The sequence below is a fragment of the Clupea harengus genome, chromosome 15 (genome assembly GCF_900700415.2).
Source record: "Clupea harengus chromosome 15, Ch_v2.0.2, whole genome shotgun sequence".
Lineage (NCBI taxonomy): Eukaryota > Metazoa > Chordata > Actinopteri > Clupeiformes > Clupeidae > Clupea > Clupea harengus.
Genome location: NC_045166.1, coordinates 14,138,775 through 14,151,072, shown reverse-complemented (window position 1 = coordinate 14,151,072; position 12,298 = coordinate 14,138,775).

The window sequence follows — 12,298 nt, the reverse complement described above, 5'->3', positions numbered from 1 at the left end:
TTCATATTCCTTTCAGACATGTTTGTGCGTCGCTGACGAACTGTACGTTTTCTATTATATAATGTACGCGAGAATTCCGTACTTTAGTGACGTTGGTTTAGTTAGCAGCTAGTATGTTAGTGTTTGTTAGTATGTGGAGATGATAGCTGTATGTCTGGCTAGTACAAACGTAATTTAGTTGAACTGTTATTAATGTTAGTGAGTATGTTAGACCTGTGTGATATGTGTAAGCTTTCTTGTATTATTATTTGTAGCGTGAGTGAGTATTCTATTCCTACCGTGAGGATGCACGTTAATGGCATTATAGTTATATTTCTAGATTACTAAAACAGACGTAAATGACCAGTAGATGGCAGTATAACTACATAATAATCACTACTGTTTTACTGTAATTACCTATTTGCTGTGTGTCTGAGATATATATATAGCCTATATTAAGCCTTTATGTTAATGTTGTTTATGCATGCTGATGTATAATTTGTACTTAATTCCCTTTTTGATAGACCACAAACACAAAGATAAAGATCCTTGAGTTTCACTGAATATGCCTGAGTCCTGTGTATTGCTGTGCTGCCTACATTAGCCACCCATATCCCCAATCTCATAAAACTGCATTCCGACTACAGAGGTGTTCTTACAGACACACCAGGGCGACATCACCATACCAGAACCATCAACCTATACAGTCCTTTACACAGTTAGTCAGTCTTGGAATTCAATAAAATAGATTGCAAAAAAAAAAAAAGGTCTAAAACGGAAAATAAAAAGAAACTGAGGTACTATCTTAAATGCAATGTTGTCACATAATTGCTCACAATAAGATGTAAGCAAATAATTCGATTTTAAAAGATAATATGAGGCAAAATTGTGTCGCCTACACGATTTAATATTTTTGTGCAGTCGTTTTGATAAATAATGGGCACGTTTAAGTATGAAACTTCGAAGTTTGTTACAGGAAAAGGTGTAATCAGGTTCCAAGGCTATAAAAAGCAAAAACCGTAATTCCCTAATTTAAATTTGGCCGCTTTTCACCGCTCCCAATGCGTCTCCCAGGAGGCGTCTGAGGGAGAACATTCTGTGCAAACGACTTCAGATGTGGTGCGCTGGCATTTTATTTTGGGTGCTTCATCATGATAGCACCTCTATTCACAGCACGTGGAAAACACAAGTTTTCAACACGATTTTTGCTCCCCACCACCACTACTATTCGCTGGATTTGACTCCCTGCTACTTTTTTCTCTGCCCCTTCCCCAAGATGAAGGCAAGGCAAGGCAAGGCAAGGCAAGGCAAGGCAAGGCAAGGCAAGTTTATTTATATAGCACATTTCATACACTGTGGTAATTCTATGTGCTTCACATAAATACACAATGGCAATACAATGTGCTTCACATAAATAAAAGCAAAAGGTCAGTACATGATCATAAAAACAGTAAATGATAGGAAATAAAAGCATGAGAACATTAAGGCATAAAAACAGTAAAAGATAGGAAATAAAAGCATAAAAAAAATATAATAAAAATCACTTGTCTACTACAGGAGGAAGGAACTGTTCATAGCCAGTTAGCAGAAGGCATCTGAGAAAGGTTTGGTCTTTAGTTTAGATTTAAAACTGAAAATAGTTGGAGCGTTTTTAATGTCTTCTGGCTGAGTGCTGCTTCACCCTGTTTAGGTCGGACAGTGGGTTTTACTAATAGATATTTCTGCTGCGATCTGAGAGATCTGAGTGGCACGTACTGCTGAAACATAGATAGATACTTTGGCCCTATCCCATTAAGTGACTTAGAAACAAGCAGCAGTGCTTTAAAGTCAATCCTGTAACTTACTGGGAGCCAGTGCAGGGATTTCAGTATAGGGGTTATGTGGTCAGTTCTTTTTGTTTTTGTAAGAACTCTGGCTGCTGCATTTTGTATCATTTGAAGCTGTTTAAGGTTTGTTTTAGGAAGGCCTGTGAACAGCCCATTACAGTAACCAACCCTACTGGAGATAAAGGCATGAATTAGTTTTTCCAAGTCATCTTTTGACATAAAACCCCTAAGTTTGGCAATGTTTTTGAGATGGTAGGACGAAGATTTAGTAATTGCTTACATGTGGCTGTTCAAATTTAGATCACTGTTAGACACCAAGATTTCTGACAGTATCCTTTGCTTTAAGTCCTTTTTTGTTAAGAAGGGGGGCAATCCTACATCTTTTCTCCTTTTTACCAAAAATTATTACTTCAGTTTTGTCTATGTTTAGCTGGAGAAAGTTCTGAGACATCCAGATGAAGGGTTGCTGTTTTGACTCAGAGGAGGAGATCCAAAGTGCGTCGCGGGGTGCTCGATACACATAAAGAACGGGACTTACAGGGAGCATCCCAAGTGTGACAGGAGCACTAGGAGCGGTGTATCGCTGCATAACGTGACTACACCAAATGTGGCGACCAAATTTAAATCAAAACTGAAAAGTATCGAAATTACTCTTCAAGAGAGTGTGTGTGTTTGTGGTTTGTGTGTGAGTTAGAGTGCAAGAGAGAGAGAGAGGCAGAATGACAGAGAGAGAAAATTAGATATCTGTAAATTAGTGCTGTCAGTTTAACGCGTTATTAACGGCGTTAACGCAAACCCATTTTAACGGCGTACATTTTTTTATCGCGAGATTAACGCGATTTCTTTTTATTATTATTATTATTATTTATTTTTTTATTTTTTTTATTTTTTTAGATTAACGTTCTTTTTGGTCTCGCAAACTGTGTAGTAGTCTAACGTTACGGTTTGAGTGAATGGTGAGCGCGATACGGCGAAATGGATGATAAAAAGCTTCTGAATGGAAAGTTTACTTTTAAAAGTTGTGTTGTGCAAAAGAAGCGAGCTTCACTGTTGTCTGAAAATGTCAACAGGCAGCTGGCTGAAATCAAAGAAGTAGTAGGCTTACCTTTTATTGGTAACCTAACTGTTACGGTTCATTGTTTCTGAAATAAGAGGCCTGACTGCTATGTTCCCAGCAAACTTGAAAAAAAGAAAATATTAAGCCATGGTTTAACTGCACTATAGGCTGAGTCCTTGTTTACCTGAAATGTGCACTTTATGATTTTATTTTGTACCGCCCTGTTTGGCAATGTTGGTTTTCAATAAAATAAAGCATTTGCTTAAAGCAAGTCAATCCACTTTTCCATGTTGATAAGGGCATTAAAATAAAATGATGGAAAAAATAAATAAACGAAGGGACATTTAGAATAGATACAAATTTGCGATTAATCGCGATACATTTTTAGTTAACTATGACAAAAATGCGATTAATCGCGATTAATATTTTTATCGTTTGACAGCACTACTGTAAATATGTTTAAAAATATGTTTATAAATGTTAAAAATCTTTGTTTGGTTGTTATATCGTCTTTTCAGTAGTGTGTCAGGTTGTTTTTTTATAATTGTTAATAAAAGTAACTCAAGTAACTCAAAATTAATTGTTAATTGAAGTCAGCAAGTAATACATTGCTACACACCTAAAACTTCAAAGTCCTATTTGCGTGAAGAACTTTTTTTTTTCTCAGCGTAAGCCGAGAAACGCCAACGACATCACTAAAAAAGAGATATTTGGAGAAATATAATTTGTCGTTTTGGCAAGTAACCGTATGTGGGATAATGTAAAGTCTGTTGAAAAGTATATCGGAAAATAAATCCCTTCCCGTCGGGATCCTGTCCGTCCAGTCTAACCCTATCCCTATCCCCTACTTAGCTGTGGGGGCAACATCTTCGCTGAATTACTGATGTACTGCTCCACAGCGACATCTGGTGGTGGGACTAGCCCTAATGTACAGACTCCCCTGATGACTATATAAGATCATTGGACCTCATTCCTGAAAGCAGTTAAGAAAAAGTTAAAAAGAATGCCCATGTTCTTAAGGGCTGAATTTGTGAGAAATGTCAGTTCATCAAGAAGACTGTGTGAATAGAAAGTCTTTCCATTGCATTAATGTGCAGGTACACTGACCACTGTCTCACAATAACAAAGACTATACATGTCAATATACTGTAACTAATGGCCTGGCTCTGCGCAGGACTCATGAATGCAATAGATTTGAGCGCGCACACACACACACACACACACACACACACACACACACACACACACACACACTCACATGGTAAGTAAAGCTTTGTACAAATAGGGCCATCATTCCCTTGTCTTCCTTGTTCAACACCCTCAAAATACATCCACTATATTATTAAAGGAGAGTTTGATGGCCACCTGCTTGATGACAGAGGGTACCCACACCACCCCCCCTCTCTGCTGACCCCTGGCCCCCAACAGCGGTTCAGTGTGGCCCACTGCAGGACCAGAGGCCGGGTTCAGATAATCACAGGCTTGCTCTAAGCCCAGTGCCCAGTTGCGTCTGGGTTGCGTGTGTTTATTCACACCGCCGCCGTTTCTCCTTCAGCGCTTCTACTGCCAGCCCTATCTTTCTACATTGAGTTTGCCTTTGAAAATGGCCATTAATACACAATTAGTTTGGCATCATCCATCATTGATGAGTGGTCCGAAAAGTAAAGAGCAGAAAGTTGACCAGTCGTAACCAGCAATCAGTCAAGTGACTTTTATTACCCTCATTCAAAGTGAGGGAGAGAGATCGAGCGAGAGAGAGAGAGAGAGAGCGCACACAGACACACACACACACACCAACATCTGATGTGGCCACTAGTGCCCACAAAGTTCCAAAAAAAACTCTCCAAAGATCCCGGGCAAGGCTTCCTTTATATCATGACTCGGCTTGTGAGCCGCAACATGCTGTGGAGGAGGACAAAATAAGGGTTTTATTTCAATAAATAAAAACAATTGTAGCATACAATCTAGGGATGAATATCAAAGCAAACACAAAGGCAAGCATGGTGAGCTCCAGCCTCAAGCGTGTTGACAGTGCAAGCCTCCGCAGGCATGCCTTTAAGACAATGAAGCCCATGCACCACCCAAAGACTTGTGCACCACCCAAAGACTCGTGCACCACCCAAAGACTCGTGCACCACCCAAAGACTCGTGCACCACCCAAAGACTTGTGCACCACCCAAAGACTCATGCACCACCCAAAGACTCGTGCACCACCCAAAGACTTGTGCACCTCACAAAGACTTGTGCACTGCCACTGCAAGATCAGTGGGGGTCCAGGGGGGCGTAACAATGATGATATTTGAAAAGATATTAAATATATAAGTATTTTTTTATAATAAGGATTTTTAGTTTTCTGACAATTCAGCTTCACATGTCGTCTTTGAGAATCTCTGTGGATATTCTCCACGGAAAAACGTCAAAGAAAATCAAATGATTTGTCAACAACAAAGGAATTCGAAGAGCGCTTTTGTGACACAAGGTGTGGTTAAACCAGTCATGCAGACATCGGCACACTTGTGCAGAAATGCACATGATGTAGTGGTCAGCCATATCCAGTTTAGACTCAGACGAGATCTGGGCCAGGTCCGGTTTAGACTCAGAGGCTAGTCAGCGGTTCTCTACAAAAGGACTGAATGACACGCGAGTGCTACACAAAGCAAACATAATGACGACATTGAAATTTTGCTTAGGAGTGTTGCGCAATTCCCTTGAAGGCTTGCATACTATGCAGTATCCATTAAGGCTACATACTGGAAGGTTTGCATACAATGCAGTATCCATTAAAGCTACATACTAGAAGGTTTGCATACTATGCCGTATCCATTAAGGCTACATACGGGAAGGTTTCCACATGGATTCAGGGATACTTAAAAGGCTGATATCTACAATTGGAAGTCCACCAACAGGTAAAGGAGACAGCCTGTTAAGAGACCCTATTTCCTTCAGATAAAGGAGCCTATCCCCCCCACACACCACAGATTAAGTTTTCAGAGAATATGTGAAGGTGTAAATATGTTAGGTGTATTTGCAAGACGTTCAGCACTCAGTGTTTCCTAGCGCTAGGAGCAGACTGCCCCTAACGCGTGTATCTATCTGGGGGAAATAGATTAGGGCAAACTCTTCACCCCCCCGAGCCTGTTGTACCTGACACATCACCAGCCTAGACCTCTCCCCCTGCATGCGTCTGACACAGCAGTCACAGGCAACTATCTCGCTTCCAGACATGACAAACATCAGGCCAGTGTTTGAGTTAGGGTTGCACAACCGTCATGTACATCAGAACACCGAAGCAACCTATGTCACCACGGGCATGGAGAACCTGATGACTTAAAACCAAAGTGGAGTGTATCTTTTGATACCCTGACAAAAGCATAACCTGAAAACATGTACCTTTTTCTTACTTTTGTTGGGATTTTTTTCTACCCTCTATACCGCAGATAGAAGAAACACACAAATACAATTAACGCTTCGGGTAACCCTCTAAAATTCGTAATCAGTCCATGGTCTAGACATCTGCGTCTTCCCGGTCAATGCATAAAATAACCAGGCTCTCTTTGGTTAAAGCTTAGAATCCCCTATGGATATGATGGGGGACTGTGCTACACATTTCAAAGCATGCATTTGGTACTGGTAACAACTCTCTCAGCAGCAGTTGACTGGAACATACATGACCCTGATCTTGCACTGACTGAGGGCCAAATCCTTTACAGTCTCAGCTTCATGTCAAGCTTTAGGCTTCAGGTGTTCAGGACAAGGACAGACGAGGAATCAAGACTAACAGGACCCAAGTCCTTTGAGCCCGACAGAGACCAAGTCAGGTACTAGAAACACCAAAGTTCTTTGTTTCTTTATAATAGTACTGTATACAATTGTAAGATATAGCATATGGCATACAAGCAATAGCTTTGTCATGTTAGCGAGTGTAAGAGAAGAAAGTAGGATTTTCCTTTAAGCTCTGAAAGGGGAAGAACAAAGTAGTGCTGTTGTTTCAATCAATTCAGGTCAGCGCAGACATGATTCATTTGCAAAGAGCAATGTGGTCTCAACAACACACGACAGACACACAGAGGCCACCCCCCACCCCCCCCCCACACACACACACATATGAACAAACACATGGGGAAAAGTACACATCCACCTTCCGTGATACCATGAGTACACGCTGAATGTGCAGAAGTGTGTGTCAGCTCCACTGCTGAGCGGGACCCTGGCAATCTTAGGTTTTGATTCCTAGGAAGCACCTTTAGCACGTAGACAGATAACATACAGATAACTGTACACTGTGTCACTTTTGACAAAAGACACTGTTAAATTAATAAATATGCATTTTGTTCATTTTTTTTATCATCATCTCCTGTCGTATTTTAAAGCTCAAATGTATGCCGTAAATGACACTGAGATAACATAATAGTAATCGCATAGTTTGATAAAGCTCAGTAATTAATTATAAATGGTTAATTACTTATAAATGATTAGGCATTCACTTGCATATGTGCGTGTATGTGCTTACACTTGATGGAGAACTGTCATTTGACATTATAATGTCTGCAAACACTGCAGACATAGGAAGTGATTTTGGCTGGTCTGATTCCAGTTTATAGCTATAGCTTTGAGACATATTTGTCTGTTCCTTGTACTTATGCCTTAATTGTTCTGAGTTGAAAAATAAAAATTAAAGTGCCTTTACCCTCAGGATTGTTCGTGCCTTTCACCTGTGTTGGTGGAGTGCTTTAACCTCCTTGGTTTATCTGACCGTGTTGATTCAATTGTTGCTTGTATTGCTATTAGGGTTTTTTGATGCCTTTTTTTTTTCTTTCTTGTTTTTATGGATTTTTTTTGCGACACATGTCTCCTCTGTCAGATTGTGGAAAGCTCTTTGAAATGCACTGATAAGTACAAACCCTGTTATACAGCTACTGGTTCATTAATTGATTGATGGACTGATTGATTGATTGACTGACACTGTTGTTCTTTTTTTGTCACAGATAACTGTTCATTATTTCAAACATATGCTGTGAAATGTACGTGGTGAAGCTGGTTACAAGAGAATCACAGTCCTAGACATGGTGTCATGACCATAAAAAAGCTGTCATCGTAAATGAACAAAGATTGCAACTCTTAGGGAACTTGATAATAGAGATTTGTGACATGATGTTCAAATTAGTGAAGTATCTGTGCAAAGTTCTGTGTTCAGTAATCGGCTAATTCTGCTGAGTCCCACCCTACCTATCTGAGTATGCACTGCGCCCTTCTTAACCTTTCAGCTCTGCCAGATTGCTGCGTCTATGCAGAACTGGACGAAAAGAGGCCAAATTAAGTCAGCAAGAGAGCAGAGTGGGAATGATTGACAGTTAGCATTATTATATTAATTGTTAGGTCCAGGGCCAAAACCTTGTGTGTCACCAAATGCAGTGTGTGTGTGTTTTAAATTGAATTTGCCTGGATCAAATCTGAAAATTGTGTATTTCAAATAAAGAAATCAAGGATTTTTGGGGTATGGTTCCAGTTCTTAATGTTGAAATGTATATGTAGTGTTTCTTCTTAACAAATAAGGACTAAGGACACACACATCTGAGAGGACCGTGACTGATCGAAAACACCTACATGCCATTCTTGTGCTTTGATCAAAAATAAATCAATCACACCTACTGTAGATACACATGCATGGACAATGTAAATAACAGTCTGTTCTCTCACTTGCAGATATCTGTAACCAAACAATCACCTTAACACCATAGGAAACACATGTAGGAAGGTATATAAAGAAAGAAAATATACGAAGCAAAACTGTTTTAATGTCCTAAATGATTTGACCAGTAGATAGAGATATAAAAAACAGGCCCAAAGTATAACATCTTAATCCTGTTATATTTGTTTCAGAGTTTGGCAACTTGATAATATTTAGCTCAAAATGACTGAGATATGTTTGAATTTTAAAAGAGGGATTCGATCACCTGGACAGTTCTAAGCTAAAGTAAATACTCTGAATTAGCAAACCTCCAGTATTAGTTATTTACTGTGATGGCATGAGAGCAAGAAACTCTAACACGTAAAACTCTGAACAACATTTTTGTTAAGCGGTTCAGACATCAAGCTTTACTTCAAGCTAATGCTTCAGTGGTCAATAAAATGCTCAAAAGGTGTGCCTTCATACTGTTTTGCTGAGGCATACCACCTGTTTGTACTGATAGTCATACATACAGACATGTTTTGAGAACACTTCTGTAACTTCTGTAGCGATATGAAACAGACATACCAACATCCTGGGAAAATAAGTCCTTTGTCTGCTCATGAAACATGTTTTTTGTGCAACTTCTCACTCACTGAACAAGAGGAAGCGCTGTTTGACATACCCCAGGGTTGTGGTCGCAGGGACCCGCGGATGTGGGATTAATGGTGGGTGTTGAACCAGTTAAGATTATTCCAAAAAGCAACTACAGACCGTATAAACCACAATATCCTATCAAGCCTGAAGCCGAGGTAGGAATAGAGCCAAAAATGTAATTATTAAGAGAGAAAAAAGTAATTGTGCCATGTCCTGACTCCGTGTAATACTCCTATTTTTCCTGTTAAAAAGGCTCCACCATCTACTTGGTGGAAAATGGTCCTAGACCTACAAGCTGTAAATAATGCCGTGGTGCCTCGAGCACCGCTTGTGCCAGACCCATATACCTTGCTGAATGAATTAGAACCGCAAAGAAAAGTGTTTACCGTAATAGACATAGCCAATGCATTCTTCAGAATACCTGTGCATAAAGACAGTCAATTTTGGTTTGCTTTTACATATAAAAGTCTGCACAAGCAGCAGAAATAATAGCGGTAACGGGCATGCAAAAAAGCAGAAATGGAAAAAGCATAACTGTTCACAAGACGACACAGAACTCTGGCAAGACAATGATACGGGGCTACCTGTCCTTCCAAGAGCCTGGTTTCATATGGTAGCGAGAGTGAGCCATGGTGTTACCCATGTCTCAAAGGGAGGAATGGTAGACTTAGTACAAAGAACATTTACCACATTTGGGTTTTCTAACTACAAAAAAAAAAATTGTGAACAATGTATTGTGTGTGCTAAACATAATGCGCAAGGCAATCTTAAACCAAAACCTGGAAAATTAGAAAGCCCAATTTATCCGTTTGAAATAAAAGCAATGGACTTTACTGAACTATCAGTGTGTCAACAAAATAAATACTACTTGGTAATAATTGACTGTTTCTCTAAATGGGTTGAAATCTTTTCAACAGCAAAAGCTGATGCAAAAACTGTGGTAATGTGATGTGATGCGTGATGCAAAAGACAATGACACATTGGATTACACCGACATTTGGCATTCCTAGACTAATGTATAGCGATAATGGAACTTACTTTGTAAACCAAGTGATAAAAGAAATGTGCAAAATACTAGGAATAACACACAAAGTACACTGTGCCTATCACCCACAGTCAGCAGGGCTGGTGGAAAGAACGAACGGAACGATCAAAGGAAAACTAAGAAAAGCTATGGCAGAAACAGGAAGAAATTGGGTAGACTGTTTGGGTAGACTGTAAAATTGTCAATGCATATTACTAAGGGTCAAGGGAGACTTACTCTATTTGAAATCATACATGGTAAACCATGTGTTAGAACCATTTTTCAATATTGCTGAAAATGTTGGTGTAAATTACACTGAAAATGACATAGTCAAGTACATGGCCAGACAGACAGTGAAGTGGAACAAGACACAAAATAGCGAAGTTGTATTGAGAGAACCGAGACCGAATCTAGTTAAAATTGGAGATTAGGTCCTTGTGAAAAGTTTGAAGAAGAAACACTGGCACCAACCCATGTGGGAAGGGCCTTATCAAGTTTTGCTAACTACTCCTTCTGCCCTAAAAATAGCTGAACGAGCGACTTGGATACACCAGAGCCACTGTAAGCTGATAAGAGGTGCCGAGGCTGAACTCCCAACGGGTGGTGAAGAGTAAAAGGCCAGCTTCAAAGGGGAGGTGGACAATAGGCTCCATCTCGTCTCAACCCTGGTGATGAAACCCACGACTCTTCGCCCCCATAGGGGAGGTTAGACTCGGATCTAGGTCTTGTGGTGGCTGTGACTCTTGTCTGTATGCATACTGGTGGTGGCAGGAAAGCTAGATATAACAGTGAGTCTGTTCAAAGGGGAGGACCGCACTTTCCTTATTGACTTTTGCTCTACAGGAGCATGCGATAATCAGGATGAATATTACTCGGCTGATCATAAATATCTATGTGCAATTGGGGTACCCAGGGGAGTCCCAGATGAATTTAAAGCAAGAAATCAGATAACGGCTGGGTGGGAATCTATTTTTGTATGGCCTACTATTAACAAAAATGTTGACTGGATAAACTACTATATCTATTATAACCAACAGAGATTTGTCAATTACACTCGATATGCAATACAAGGGGTACACGAGCAGTTAGATAAGACAAGTTTAATGGCATGGCAAAATAGAATGGCTTTAGACATGTTATTAGCTGAGAAAGGGGGTGTTTGCAAAATGTTTGGAGATGCCTGTTGCACGTTTATCCCCAAGAATACAGCTCCTTATGGCTCCATCACCTCTGGCTACTCTGATCCGTTCTCTGACCTGATGGGACGGTGGCTGGTCAATGGAAAGACACCATTACCAGTGTAATAATAGCTATATGCTTACAATTTTAGTGTTGTTTGGTTACTGTTTGATACCTTGTTTTCGAGCTCTCGTTCTCAGAGCAATAGAATATGCTGTGGAGAAACGAGACATCATGTATTCTGCACTCCCTGCGGAGGAAGAAGACTATGCTCAGCCAACTGCACCTGCTTATGATGATGAAGTGTCTTTGCATCTCTTTGATTCCACCTCTTTTAATGAATGAACTGGGCGGGGAAAATCCACACAGAAGACCTGTCCTAGGGATTAAAATATAATAAAAGGGAGGATTGATAGAGAAATGTAATGACGACATTGTTATTCTATTCTAATCTGAATGCTTATCCTGTTTTGCTGAGGCACACTGTTTTGCTGAGGCATACCACCTGTTTGTACTGATAGTCATACATACTGTTCTTCTTTCAAGGACATGTTTTGAGAACACTTCTGTAACTTCTGTAGCGATATGAAACAGACATACCAACATCCTGGGAAAATTTTTGTCTGCTCATGAAACATGTTTCTTGTACTCATCTTTGGAGTTTGTTCATGATATTTGGTTGTGACACTCTAGCTCTTTTGCAAAAGATAAAGCGCTGAAATTCTGATTGCTGGTCTCTGTCTCATTAATAGTAACGTCTTTATATACATGTATCTAACAAACTCATAGTCACACGTCAAACTAACATTACGCTGTGAAAAAACATGCTGCAGTGGACGACAAAGCTCACCTTCTTAGGGGAGTCAAGCTTTAAGATGTCACCAAAAATGGATGTGACCCTGGCTTTG